The sequence below is a fragment of the Podarcis gaigeae genome (genome assembly GCF_964106915.1).
Source record: "Podarcis gaigeae genome assembly, chromosome: 6".
NCBI classification, from domain to species: Eukaryota; Metazoa; Chordata; class Lepidosauria; order Squamata; family Lacertidae; genus Podarcis; species Podarcis gaigeae.
Window position 1 is genome coordinate 3,035,457 of NC_139682.1, and position 11,981 is coordinate 3,047,437.

Sequence of the window (11,981 nt, forward strand, 5' to 3'; positions counted from 1 at the left end):
GACTCCGGGGTAAGCATTCCTGACGCTTCCCTCGTACGACCCATCTCCATCCTGCCATTCCCGAGGGAGCGGAGGGTCGCGGCTGCCCCCTGCCCCCGCCGTCTCTCCCCGGATTCACCTGCCTGCCGCCTTCCGACGTTCCCTCGACGGCGCGTTCTCAGCAGCCCGGCAGCTCCTGCGCGCTAGCTGGTGCCTCTTCCGAGGTCAGGAGCATCTCCAGAATGGCTCTAGCCTGTACGCAATCCTCGGGCGGGACGCACCCCACAAAAATGCCCGGCAAGGGGAGGGGAAAGGTCTCTGCCCCGCGCAGTTGCTGCAGCAAAGCAGGAAAACAGCAGTTGTTGCGCCTCCCCGACGGTTTCACGGTCCGCGAGCAGAAGCAGAAGCCGACGCGCCCGCTATGGGGAAGCCGCGCGCTTAAGAACCGCCCAGCCCCACGGCGGCCGCGCCTCTTTCCCGAAGGCCTCGCCCCCCAGCCTCTCCGTCCCCACCAGCCCTTCCACTTTTTAAAAAGAGGGCTCTCTCTCAGCAAATACTGTAGTTACCTTTCACTCTCGCAAGAGGCAAAGGGCGGTCACCACTTCGGATGGAGACTAGGCAAATTCATGGCTAAATTGGATAGAAGCGTTTTCTTTCCTCTCTCCTCCTAACACTAGAACTCTTTAGCTCAGTCGGTGAAGCATGAGACTCTCAATCTCAGGGTCCTGATGGCCGAAAGATTCCTGCGTTGTAGGGGGTTGGACTAGATGACCCTCGGGTTCCCTCCCAACTCTTGTTGTTGTTGTTTAGTCGTTTAGTCGTGTCCGCCTCTTCGTGACCCCCTGGACCAGAGCACGCCAGGCACTCCTGTCTTCCACTGCCTCCCGCAGTTTGGTCAAACTCATGCTGGTAGCTTTAAGAACACTGTCCCACCATCTCGTCGTCCCCTTCTCCTTGTGCCCTCCATCTTTCCCAACACCAGGGTCTTTTCCAGGGAGTCTTCTCTTCTCATGAGGTGGCCAAAGTCTTGGAGCCTCAGCTTCAGGATCTGTCCTTCCAGTGAGCACTCAGGGCTGATTTCCTTCAGAATAGATAGGTTTGATCTTCTTGCAGTCCATGGGACTCTCAAGAGTCTCCTCCAGCACCAGAATTCAAAAGCATCAATTCTTCGGTGATCAGCCTTCTTTATGGTCCAGCTCTCACTTCCATACATCACTACCATAGCTTTAACTATATGGACCTTCTCCCAACTCTACAGTTCTAGAATTCTATGGCATCCAATGAAGCTGAAGGTTGGATGAATCCGGACAGAGAAAAGGAAGGACTTCTTCATGCAAGGCAGAATTAAATCTGTGGAACTCCCTTCCACAGGAAACAGGGCCACCTACTTAGATGGCTTTAAAGAGGGATTAGAGATATACCTTTAAGAATGAAAAAGGATTCAACATATTTGTGGGAGGAAAAGGGTATTGATGGCTATCACTCATGATGGCTTCTGAATCCCAGTTGCTGGAAATGACAGGAGGGAAGAGGGGTCTTGTGTTCAGGTCCTGCTCGTGTGTTTCCCATGGGGGCATCTGACCCAGTAAACTTTTATTATGTTTTTACCTTGCAATATGGAAATGTGAACCCTGCATAGAGGTTCTCAAGAGGTTAAAGGGTTGCGGCAGGTGCGGGGGGGGGGGGGGAGGAGGGAACGGTGCTTTCCCTCCCTTCCCTCCTGGGCAAGCAGCTTATTTCTCTGCTTGCCCTACTCCACAACTGGACCCCTGCGGTTACTTGTAAATCATAAACTACACAAATCATAAACTACACATTCAAATAAGGGTGCAGCCTTAACCAGACTTACTGGAAACTCCTGAAAAAAACCCAACAACTCCTGAAAAAAACCCAACAGGACTTCCTTTGGAGAAAATAAGCGTCAGATGTTTGTGTGGAATGTGCTGCTGTTCATCTCTCAGAAATGTGGGGTGGAGCTGCTATCCAAAATGCACTTTGCCCCTTCTGGTCCTGAATGGGGTCACTGTGCCCCTGAAGGACCAGGTGTGCAGCCTGGGAGTCATTTTGGACTCACAGCTGTCCATGGAGGCAGAGGTCAATTCTGTGTCCAGGGCAGCTGTTTACCAGCTCCAGCTGGAACGCAGAATGAGACCCTCCCTGCCCACAGACTGTCTCGCCAGAGTGGTGCATGCTCTGGGTATCTCCCACTTGGACTACTGCAATGTGCTCTACATGGGGCTACCTTTGAAGGTGACCCGGAAACTACAACTAATCCAGAATGCGGCAGCCAGACTGGTGACTGGGAGTTGCCGCCGAGACCACTTAACACCGGTCTTGAAAGACCTACATTGGCTCCCAGGACGTTTCCAAGCACAATTCAAAGTGTTGGTGCTGACCTTTAAAGCCCTAAATGGCCTCGGTCCAGTATATCTGAAGGAGCGTCTCCACCCCCATTGTTCAGCCCGGACACTGAGGTCCAGCGCCGAGGGCCTTCTGGCGGTTCCCTCGCTGCGAGAAGCCAAGTTACGGGGACCAGGCAGAGGGCCTTCTCAGTAGTGGCACCAGCCCTGTGGAACACCCTCCCACTAGATGTCAAAGAGAAAAATAACTACCAAACTTTTAGAAGACATCTGAAGGCAGCCCTGTTTAGGGAAGCTTTTAATATTTAATTGTATTTACAGGGAAGCAGGCAGAGGGGCTTCTCGGTGGCAGCGCCCACCCTGTGGAACACCCTCCCACCAGATGTCAAAGAGAAGAACAACTACCAGACTTTTAATTTTTTTGTTTTTGGAAGTTGCCCAGAGTGGCTAGGGAAGCCCAGCCAGATGGGCAGGGTATAAATAATAAATTATTATTATTATTATTATTATTACCTCTGAACACCCCCAAATCACGTAGGATGAGGCCACCATAGGCTCCTATTTCCCTCCACTGCTCTTGCGGCCGCATCCTGCTCATGGTGTTCCCTTTGGAGCATCAGGTTCGCCACTCTGGGAGCAATATGCTGCGCTGGATGGGCCACCTCTGGTCGGCCAATCCAGCCACCAAATACCCAGTTCAGTGTTGCAATTTTTGCCTTGTTCGTCACTTAAAACCAAAACGTCACTTTCTTTTCTCCCTCCAGAGTGCCAGCGGCTGGTGGATGGGTTGATCACATTAGATTTCTTTTCCTTCTTTAATTGCCACAGCAACAATCTTCCAGGTTTGTTTGCAAATTCAGACTCTTTCCGTTTAGGTTATTTTAATTTCATGTAGAGTCAGAATTGTGTTTGTAGCATTTTAATAGTCTGCATTACAACCGTGTTTCCCAGTTTTTCAGTTCATTTATTTTCATTCATAGTAGGTTCTTTTATTATCTCTTGCTTCTTGGCTTCCCTTGATTTCTTTTGGAAAGCGTTTTGTTGTACATAAAGAAGCCTCTTGTTACTGCCTCACCGGAATCCTGTATCATATTTAAGTCTGTCCCTTTGCTTAAATTTATTTCAAAGTAGTCTTTTAGGACTTTCATCCCTTTCCCCTATATCTCTGGCTTCTTTAATAATCCTTCATTTAATGACCGTCTATATGTTGATTTATGTTTTATTATTTATATGCCACCCACCTGACTGGATTTCCCCAGCTGCTCTGGGTGACTCACAACAAAATATATTTAAATCACAATAAAACCTCAGACATTAAAAACTTCCCTGTACAGGGCTGCTTTCAGGTGTCTCCTGGAAATAATAGAGTTGTTTATCTGTTTTACATTTGACAGTAGGGCATTCCACAGGGAGGGTGCGACTATGGAGAAAGCTCTCTCTGCCTGGTAATAATAATAATAATAATAATAATAATAATAATAATAATAATAATAATTTATTATTTGTACTCCTTCCATCTGGCTGGGTTTCCCCAGCCACTTTGGGCAGCTTCCAACAAAGATTAAAAATACATTAAAATGTCACACCTTAAAAACCTCCCTGAACATGCTTCAGATGTCTTCTGAATGTCAGGTAATTGTTTATCTCTTTGACATCTGGTGAGAGGGCGTTCCACAGGGTGGGTGCCACTACTGAGAAGGCCCTCTGCCTGGTTCCCTGTAACTTGGCTTCTCGCAGTGAGAGAACCGCCAGAAGGCCCTCGGCACTGGACCTCAGTGTCCGGGCAGAATGATGTGAGTGGAGACGCTCCTTCAGGTATACAGTGGTACCTCGGGTTACATACGCTTCAGGTTACAGACTCTGCTAACCCAGAAATAGTACCTTGTGTTAAGAACTTTGCTTCAAGATGAGAACAGAAATCGCGTGGTGGCTGCACAGCAGCAGCGGGAGGCTCCATTAGCTAAAGTGGTGCTTCAGGTTAAGAACAGTTTCAGGTTAAGAACGGACCTCCGGAACGAATTAAGCACTTAACACGAGGTACCACTGTACTGGGCTGAGGCCGTTTAGGGCTTTCAAGGTAAGCACCAACACTTTGAATTGTGCTCGGAAACGTACTGGGAACCAATGTAGGTCTTTCAAGACTGGTGTTATGTGGTCTCGGCGGCCGCCCGTGGTTCCCTGTAGCTTCACTTCCCTCAGTGAGGGAACCACCAGAAGGCCCTCGGAGCTGGACCTCAGTATCCGGGCTGAATGATGGGGGTGAAGATGCTCTTTCAGTCTATTTCTACTGCATAAACAAGTAACCTTGCACTCTCTGGGGAGAAGAAAAGAGGAAACATCCCTCTCCCCCATACTTCCCTCTCTAGCTCAAAAAAGCATGACATCTCTGGAGCCCAACCCGCCCACCCCCCACCCACCCCCCGCCCACGGGGTCACCGAGAAAAGGAGCCTTGCTGGCTTGCTTCTCTGTTAAAAGTTTAAAACAGGAACACGCAGAAAATAGGAGGAGGCTGCTCTTAAGGGCTTCTGCACTTTGAAGCAGAATTACTCTGGAGTAGCATTTTGAAGCTACAGCAAAGCCTGGGCTGCTTGCTTTCCTGCAGGCCACCTCCCCACCAAAATGCATTTTTAAGGGCTCATTATTTGTTCCTTATGTGCTGATTATACCAAAATAAGCCCCAGGGTACGTGGTTGACAAAAGAAAAAGAAAAGACAAAGCGAACGAAAAACCCTCACAAGCATCTCTCCTCTAACTGTGCAACAACAACACCTTTTACAGAAAGGAAATGCACAAGCCAATCACATTGAAAATAGTGTTAAAGGTTGTGGGCTGGCCAGTCACGGGTCATAACCCGTGAGTCCCTTGCGCACCTGAGAGCCTGGCATTGTGAGTCTAGATTCTACATGGTGAATCGGTCAGACTGGTTTATTGGTAAGACAATGGCCTTAGCTGGTCAGTTAAGCACAGACGGATGTTTACATGGCCAGAGAGTGAGCTCTGTTGCCATAGAGGCAAATGGACGGGACTTTTCACAACTCATCCTAGAATGGAGAGCAATAGGCCAAGAGGGGGCAATGTGTGAGGCTTGTGGCTGGTGCTGGAAGCTGGAGAAGTAGAGGATTGTCTTGCTCTGAGCTGAACCCTGCAAAGGACCTGCGACATAAGCATTTCTTTTTTAACTGACTGAAACTCAGAATGTGGTTGAAGTATCGCACCGGTGCATAACGGCAGCTCCTGGCTGGCTGGCTGTCAACACGGCCTCTCAATGCAATTTTGCTTACATTTATGTAGCTACGAATGTTGCCATCTGTCCGTCTCAAGAGATAATGGAGTGCACCTCTGGGGGTGTTTGCAGCACTGACGTGATCTCCCCGGGTGCAAGACTGGGCAGGGTGTCTGGAGCTCCTGGGCTGCCCAGACGACAAGACCTCCCCCCCTCAGCCTCGCTGCTGTGGCCCAAAGGATATATATTCATAGCTATGGGGGGCTAATAATTCCTGGGGGGGGGGGCAAAGAGGCAAGAGAGTTTCAAGGGCTGCTGGAGGAGTAAATGACAATCATTCTCTGAAAAGCTGGCATCCCTGGATCAAGTTCGTTAACACTGTTGAATTAATCAAACTAAGTAGCCTAAACGGACCCTCCAAGCCGGGCTGTCTTAAGCTGGGTAGGCCTTTTGGCAGCCCGCCAATCCCAGGTGTGCAGGAGGGCAAATTTGGCTGGCTGCCTCAGCGCCTCCCTTGCCTGCATCAGAAGAGCTGGGGTGCTCTGAGGGCTCTACTTTGCTTGGCAGCGGCTGTCGGCTCTTCCCAATACCTGGACTCCAAATCTCGGCCCTGGACTCTCGGCTTGGCGCCCCAGAGAGCCTGACGCCCGGCTGCCCCACACCCCTAGGACCTATGGGTAAGATGGCCCTGCCTCCAAGTGTCCTAATTTTCCAGGGTCAGCCCCAGATTTACATAAGTCTTCCCATTTTCCGATTTGATCATGGAATGTCCCTCTTTTCCTTAAAAAGGTAAAGGGACGCCTGACCATTAGGTCCAGTCGTGGCCGACTCTGGGTTTGTGGTGCTCATCTCGCTTTACTGGCCGAGGGAGCTGGGGTACAGCTTCCAGGTCATGTGGCCAGCAGGACTAAGCTGCTTCTGGTGAAACAGAGCAGTGCACAAAAACGCCGTTTACCTTCCCGCCGGAGCAGTACCTATTTATCTACTTGCACTTTGATGTGCTTTCGAACTGCTGGGTTGGCAGGAGCAGGGACCGAGCAACTGGAGCTCACCCCTTCGCGGGGATTCGAACCACCGACCTTCTGATCGGCAAGCCCTAGGCTCTGTGGTTTAACCCACAGCGCCACCCGTGTCCCTATTTTCCTTAGGACATCCCTATTTTAATCAGAGAAATGTTGGAAGGTATGGAGTTATGTGACCCGTGAACCAAGGAGATAAGTAACCAAGCAAACTTTAGAAGACATCTTAGAAGGTAGCCCTGTATAGGGAAGTTTTTAATGTTTAATGTTTGATGTTATGTTTTCATATATGTTGGAAGCTGCCCAGAGTGGCTGGGGAAACCCAGTCAGATGGATGGGTTGTTGTTGTTGTTGTTGTTGTTGTTGTTGTTGTTGTTGTTGTTATATTGAATAGGATGCCCCTATTTTCATCAGAGAAATGTTGGAGGGTATGGTGTAAATTGAATTTTGAATAAACAGGTAAGGGGCACTGTGTGAGAGATGAGTTTGGGATTCTATTATTTCAAGTTCCCACACTTCATAACAGGACGGTATGGGGGTCATCGTCTGAGAGCATCATGAGTCATTTTCTCCTCTTGACAAGGCACTGGCATGAAAAAGAAGGCACTTCTCCAATTTTGTTATTTTCTCAGTCCCTCCACGCCTCTGTGTGGTCACTGCCCTGATTACGACGAGCTGAAGAAGGTTCCCATCACAAACTGTGCCACTTCGCTGATGTGAAACAACTGCCCACTGGCCACAAGTATTTTTCTTTACAATCATAGAATGGTAGAGTTGGGAGGGACCCCCAGAGATCATCCAGTCCGACTCCCAACACATTATTAAAAGCACAATAAAATATCAAAACGAAATAAAAAAATTCCTTCCAGTAGCACCTTAAAGACCAACTAAGTTAGTTCTTGGTATGAGCTTTCGTGTGCTTGCACACTTCTTCAGATACACAGTGTGTGCATGCACGGCTACCTATCTGTAAATAAAATATCAAACATTAAAAGCTTCCCTAAGCAGGGCTGCCTTTAGCTCTTGAGTTTGCCTTAAAAATTGAGAGCCAGTCCAGTTGGACCAGAGACATGCCCTCGATTCCTAGAAGGGAAGTCGCTCAAGAGGCTGTCTGCAAATCACACACAATTGTCTGTGGTTGCTTGGAGGTGAGGGAAAGGCACTTCACACATGTTCAGATGCACTCACTTGATTATTACTTCAGATAACGGAGCTGAGGCCCCTGGCATTGCAAAAGGTTAAGAAACTGACTTGGACTTCAATTTATAATTTATAAATTTATAAATTCCTCTTTTCCTCTGAGTAGCACACACAATTCTCCACCCTGACCCATTTTACCTTCAAAAATTGCAACTGGTTCAAGGTTTCTCAGTGAAAGTTCAGTCCATGTGGTGCTTCCTTGAGATCTCTACCATGTTGCTACAGGGGCAAACCAGACTGAAATAGGTCCAGAATACTGTAATCCTTTCCCTACAAACCCATCTGAAGCTGACAAACCTCCATGGATTCATTGAATTCCCCTCCCCCCACGTAAAATGCTTCTTTAAATCTATAGTTCTTTGTAGAAAGGTAAAGGTAAAGGGACCCCTGACCATTAGGTCCAGTCGTGGCCGACTCTGGGGTTGCAGTGCTCATCTCACTTTATTAGCCGAGGGAGCCAGCGTACAGCTTCTGGGTCATGTGGCCAGCATGACTAAGCCGCTCCTGGCGAACCAGAGCAGCGCACGGAAACGCCGTTTACCTTCCCGCCGGAGTGGTACCTATTTATCTACTTGCACTTTGATGTGCTTTCGAACTGCTAGGTTGGCAAGAGCAGGGACCGAGCAATGGGAGCTCACCCCGTCGCGGGGATTCGAACCGCCGACCTTCTGATCGGCAAGCCCAAGAGGCTCAGTGGTTTAACCCACAGCCCCACCCGCATCCCCATAATTCTTTGTAAGTGTCTATAATTCATGTACAGTGAATGCGTCTGATAACCACAGCTAGTCCACTTCTTTGTTGTTCTGGGGGAGGTATCCTGGCAATACGATCAGTTACTTTGACCTTATTTAAATTGTACTGATTGTGTTGATGAAGGTGTTGTTGTTGTTGTTGTTGTCTGCTTTATATAATATTGTGTTTGATATTACAGTGATCGCAGTGTTCTTCCAACTCTACAATTCTAGGGTTCTTGTCAGCCACTTGGGAAAGAGGAATGCAAATATTAAATCAACTCTACTCAATCTCATCTCAATTATGCCGTGGGGCAAACTCAGGGCCATATTTTTATCAGCAGTTTTGGAATGTTGTCCAATTCTCTTCAACCTGCAAACATTGCATAGCTCTTGTTGTTGTTGTTTAGTCGTTTAGTCGTGTCCAACTCTTCGTGACCCCCTGGACCAGAGCACGCCAGGCACTCCTGTCTTCCACTGCCTCCCACAGTTTGGTCAAACTCATGCTGGTAGCTTCAAGAACACTGTCCCACCATCTCGTCCTCTGTCGTCCCCTTCTCCTTGTGCCCTCCATCTTTCCCAACACCAGGGTCTTTTCCAGGGAGTCTTCTCTTCTCATGAGGTGGCCAAAGTCTTGGAGCCTCGGCTTCAGGATCTCTCCTTCCAGTGAGCACTCAGGGCTGATTTCCTTCAGAATGGAGAGGTTTGATCTTCTTGCGGTCCATGGGGCTCTCAAGAGTCTCCTCCAGCACCATAATTCAAAAGCATCCATTCTTTGGCAATCAGCCTTCTTTATGGTCCAGCTCTCACTTCCATACATCACTACTGGGAAAACCATAGCTTGAACTATACGGACCCTTATCGGCAAGGCATAGCTCTTAAGTGGTAGTAACCTTTGTGAAACATGGACCACTTTTAAATGTCAGCTCCAATTCCCAAAAGTTTCCATCACCGGTGTCTTCAAAAATGTTTACATATCACTTGGGAAGACAGGGGAACTAATGTCAGTGTACTGGAAGAAGCAAAGATCACCAGTGTTGAAGCAATGATTCTTCAACGTCAACTTCGTTGGACTGGTCATGTTGTGTGGATGCCTGGTTATCGTCTTCCGAAGCAACTACTCTATTCCGAACTTAAAAATGGAAAGCGTAATGCTGGTGGGTCAACCAAAGAGGTTCAAAGACTCTTTCAGGGCAAATATTAAAAATTGTCGTATAAACACCGACGATTGGGAAACTCTGGCCTGTGAGCGCTCCAGTTGGAGAACAGCCTTTACCAAAGGTGTCATGGGCTTTGAAGATGATCGAACTCAGGACGCAAGGGAGAAACGTGCTAAGAGGAAGGCACTCTTGGCAATCCCTCACCATGATCAACTCCCACCTGGAAACCAATGTCCCCACTGTGGAAGGACATGTGGATCCAGAATTGGCCTCCACAGTCACTGTTAAGACGGTGTTCATGGAAGACAATCTTACTTGGCTACGAGTGACCACCAAAGAAGTAATCTTTCACATGGGGTTTGGCTTGGTGTTGTGTTCATGCCCTGGGGATGTTGCTTTGGTGCTGCTAACACAGCGGTTTGACTTCATGCCAGAAGGTGCACTCGATTGTCTCCAAAGGCAGACAGAGGTTAACTCAACTCACCTCGTTGGAGAGCTCTGCTGCAAAACCCAGAGAAGTGTGCATTTTGAAGGGTTTGCACTGGTTTGCATATTGTTTCAGAAAGTGTCAACGAGGTTAGTTTGTCTTTAAATGTGAAGTGAGCCAGATTTCTTCCCCATCCCTTGTGCCTGACACCTTCCTGCCTGCGATCCAACAAGAGGAGGCCATCGGTCCAGTATACCTGAAGGAGTGTCTGCACCCCCATCGTTCTGTCTGGAACCTGAAGGCCTTCTGGTGGTTCCCACGCTGCCAAGTTACAGGCAACCAGGCAGAGGGCCTTCTCAGTGGTGGCGCCCGCCCTGTGGAACGCCCTCCCACCAGATGTCACAGAGAAAAACAACTACCAGACTTTTAGAAGACAGCTGAAGGCAGCTCTGTTTAGGGAAGCTTTTAATGTTTGACAGACTATTGTATTTTAATATTTTGTTGGAAGCCGCCCAGAGTGGCTGGGGAACCAGATAGGCGGGGTATTAATAAAAAATTATTATTATTATTATTATTGTTGTTGTTGTTGTTGTTGTTGTTGTTGTTGTTATTATTATTATCAGTTCCCTGCAAGAATTATTATTATTATTATTATTATTATTATTATTATTATCAGTTCCCTGCAAGAACTCAGCTGAGGCTGGTGCCATGCAAACCACGTCCACTTCCCCACTGCGAGAGAAGCCCTGTCAAGCCCTTCTTGCTGAAATCTGGTTATTATTTTCATGGACTACTTCTATAAATACACCCCCCCCACACGTACCCACACCTTCTTCTGTTTAAAAGAAGGAACTAGCAAGGCCTCTGAATGCAAGGTTTAAACAGAAAGTCTTTGCACTTCTGCAGAAAATGAGGTGGTGGATTTTTCTCTCTTCACTGAATGCTACACCCACCTGCACCATCGACCGAACGTGCCGTTTTGCACGGCCCACTTCTCCTGTGAAATGCTACAGGAGTGCAGCGTTTACCCAGATTTTCTTTCCTTTGGGAGGAGGTCACTGGAGGCTTGCTGGTGTTTTGCTTCCAACATTGACTTTAATTTGCAAGCACACAGGAAGGATCCGGAATTGACGTGACCAGAGATTCACAGAAGACTGGAGTAAATTTACAGAATATATGCAAAATTTAAGTGATAATCAGATAACGTTTGTAAGTTTTAAAGAAGTTTTGTGATCAGACAAGTTTGAAATAATGTTTAAAAAATAAGATAAAAAGTAATATAATAATATAGTGCAATATTAATTTAAGAAATGTGGAACAAGTAAATAAAATGGAGGATTATCAGACAAGCTGGGGGAAGTCAAAAGGGAGAAATCAGTGATAAATAAGATGTTTTGACTGTATAATTTTATATTGGAAAATGAATAAAAATATTTATTAAAAAAATAATTTGCAAGCACACAGGTTGTGTCAGGAGCTTATCCAACACTTGAGTAGGACCCTGGCAGAGACAGATGCCCCACTGGTATGTTCTCTCCCTCCTGGTTGATCGTTCGGGAGCTTCAAAAGCTTTCTTCTGCCCAAACATCACAGCGACCGATGCCAACAGACATCGGCACACTTAGGGATCCACAGAGTCTTCGCAGTTTTGCATAACAGACCCCAACAACTCAGCATTTTGGCTAATCTACTTTATTTACACACACACACACACGGAGCACTGCAACATGGCTCCCTCTCTCTAGCATCAGACAGCAAAGAGAAAAAGAACAAAGGACAATAGTCCCACTTCACGGAACACAGTAACACAAACATCCTGTCTCTGTCACTTCCCACTCTGTGGAGTCAAAACATACACCGTCATGTGAAAGACAACAGTCC

At 47.5% G+C, this 11,981-nt stretch overlaps 1 protein-coding gene across 3 annotated transcripts in view; it reads right to left on the reverse strand.

Moving 5' to 3' along the window:
• The window catches only part of HCK (HCK proto-oncogene, Src family tyrosine kinase), a 37,342-nt gene extending 36,907 nt beyond the window's left edge, over positions 1–435 (reverse strand). Inside the window, exon 1 of one of the 3 annotated variants that reach the window (XR_014565651.1) lies at positions 119–394. The gene's annotated coding sequence lies outside the window, so the exon portion shown is untranslated. Of the gene's footprint in view, positions 1–118 lie in introns of all 3 variants that reach the window. The other 2 variants (XM_083744436.1, XM_083744437.1) reach the window with 2 other exon arrangements.
• Positions 436–11,981: the final 11,546 nt, after the last annotated feature.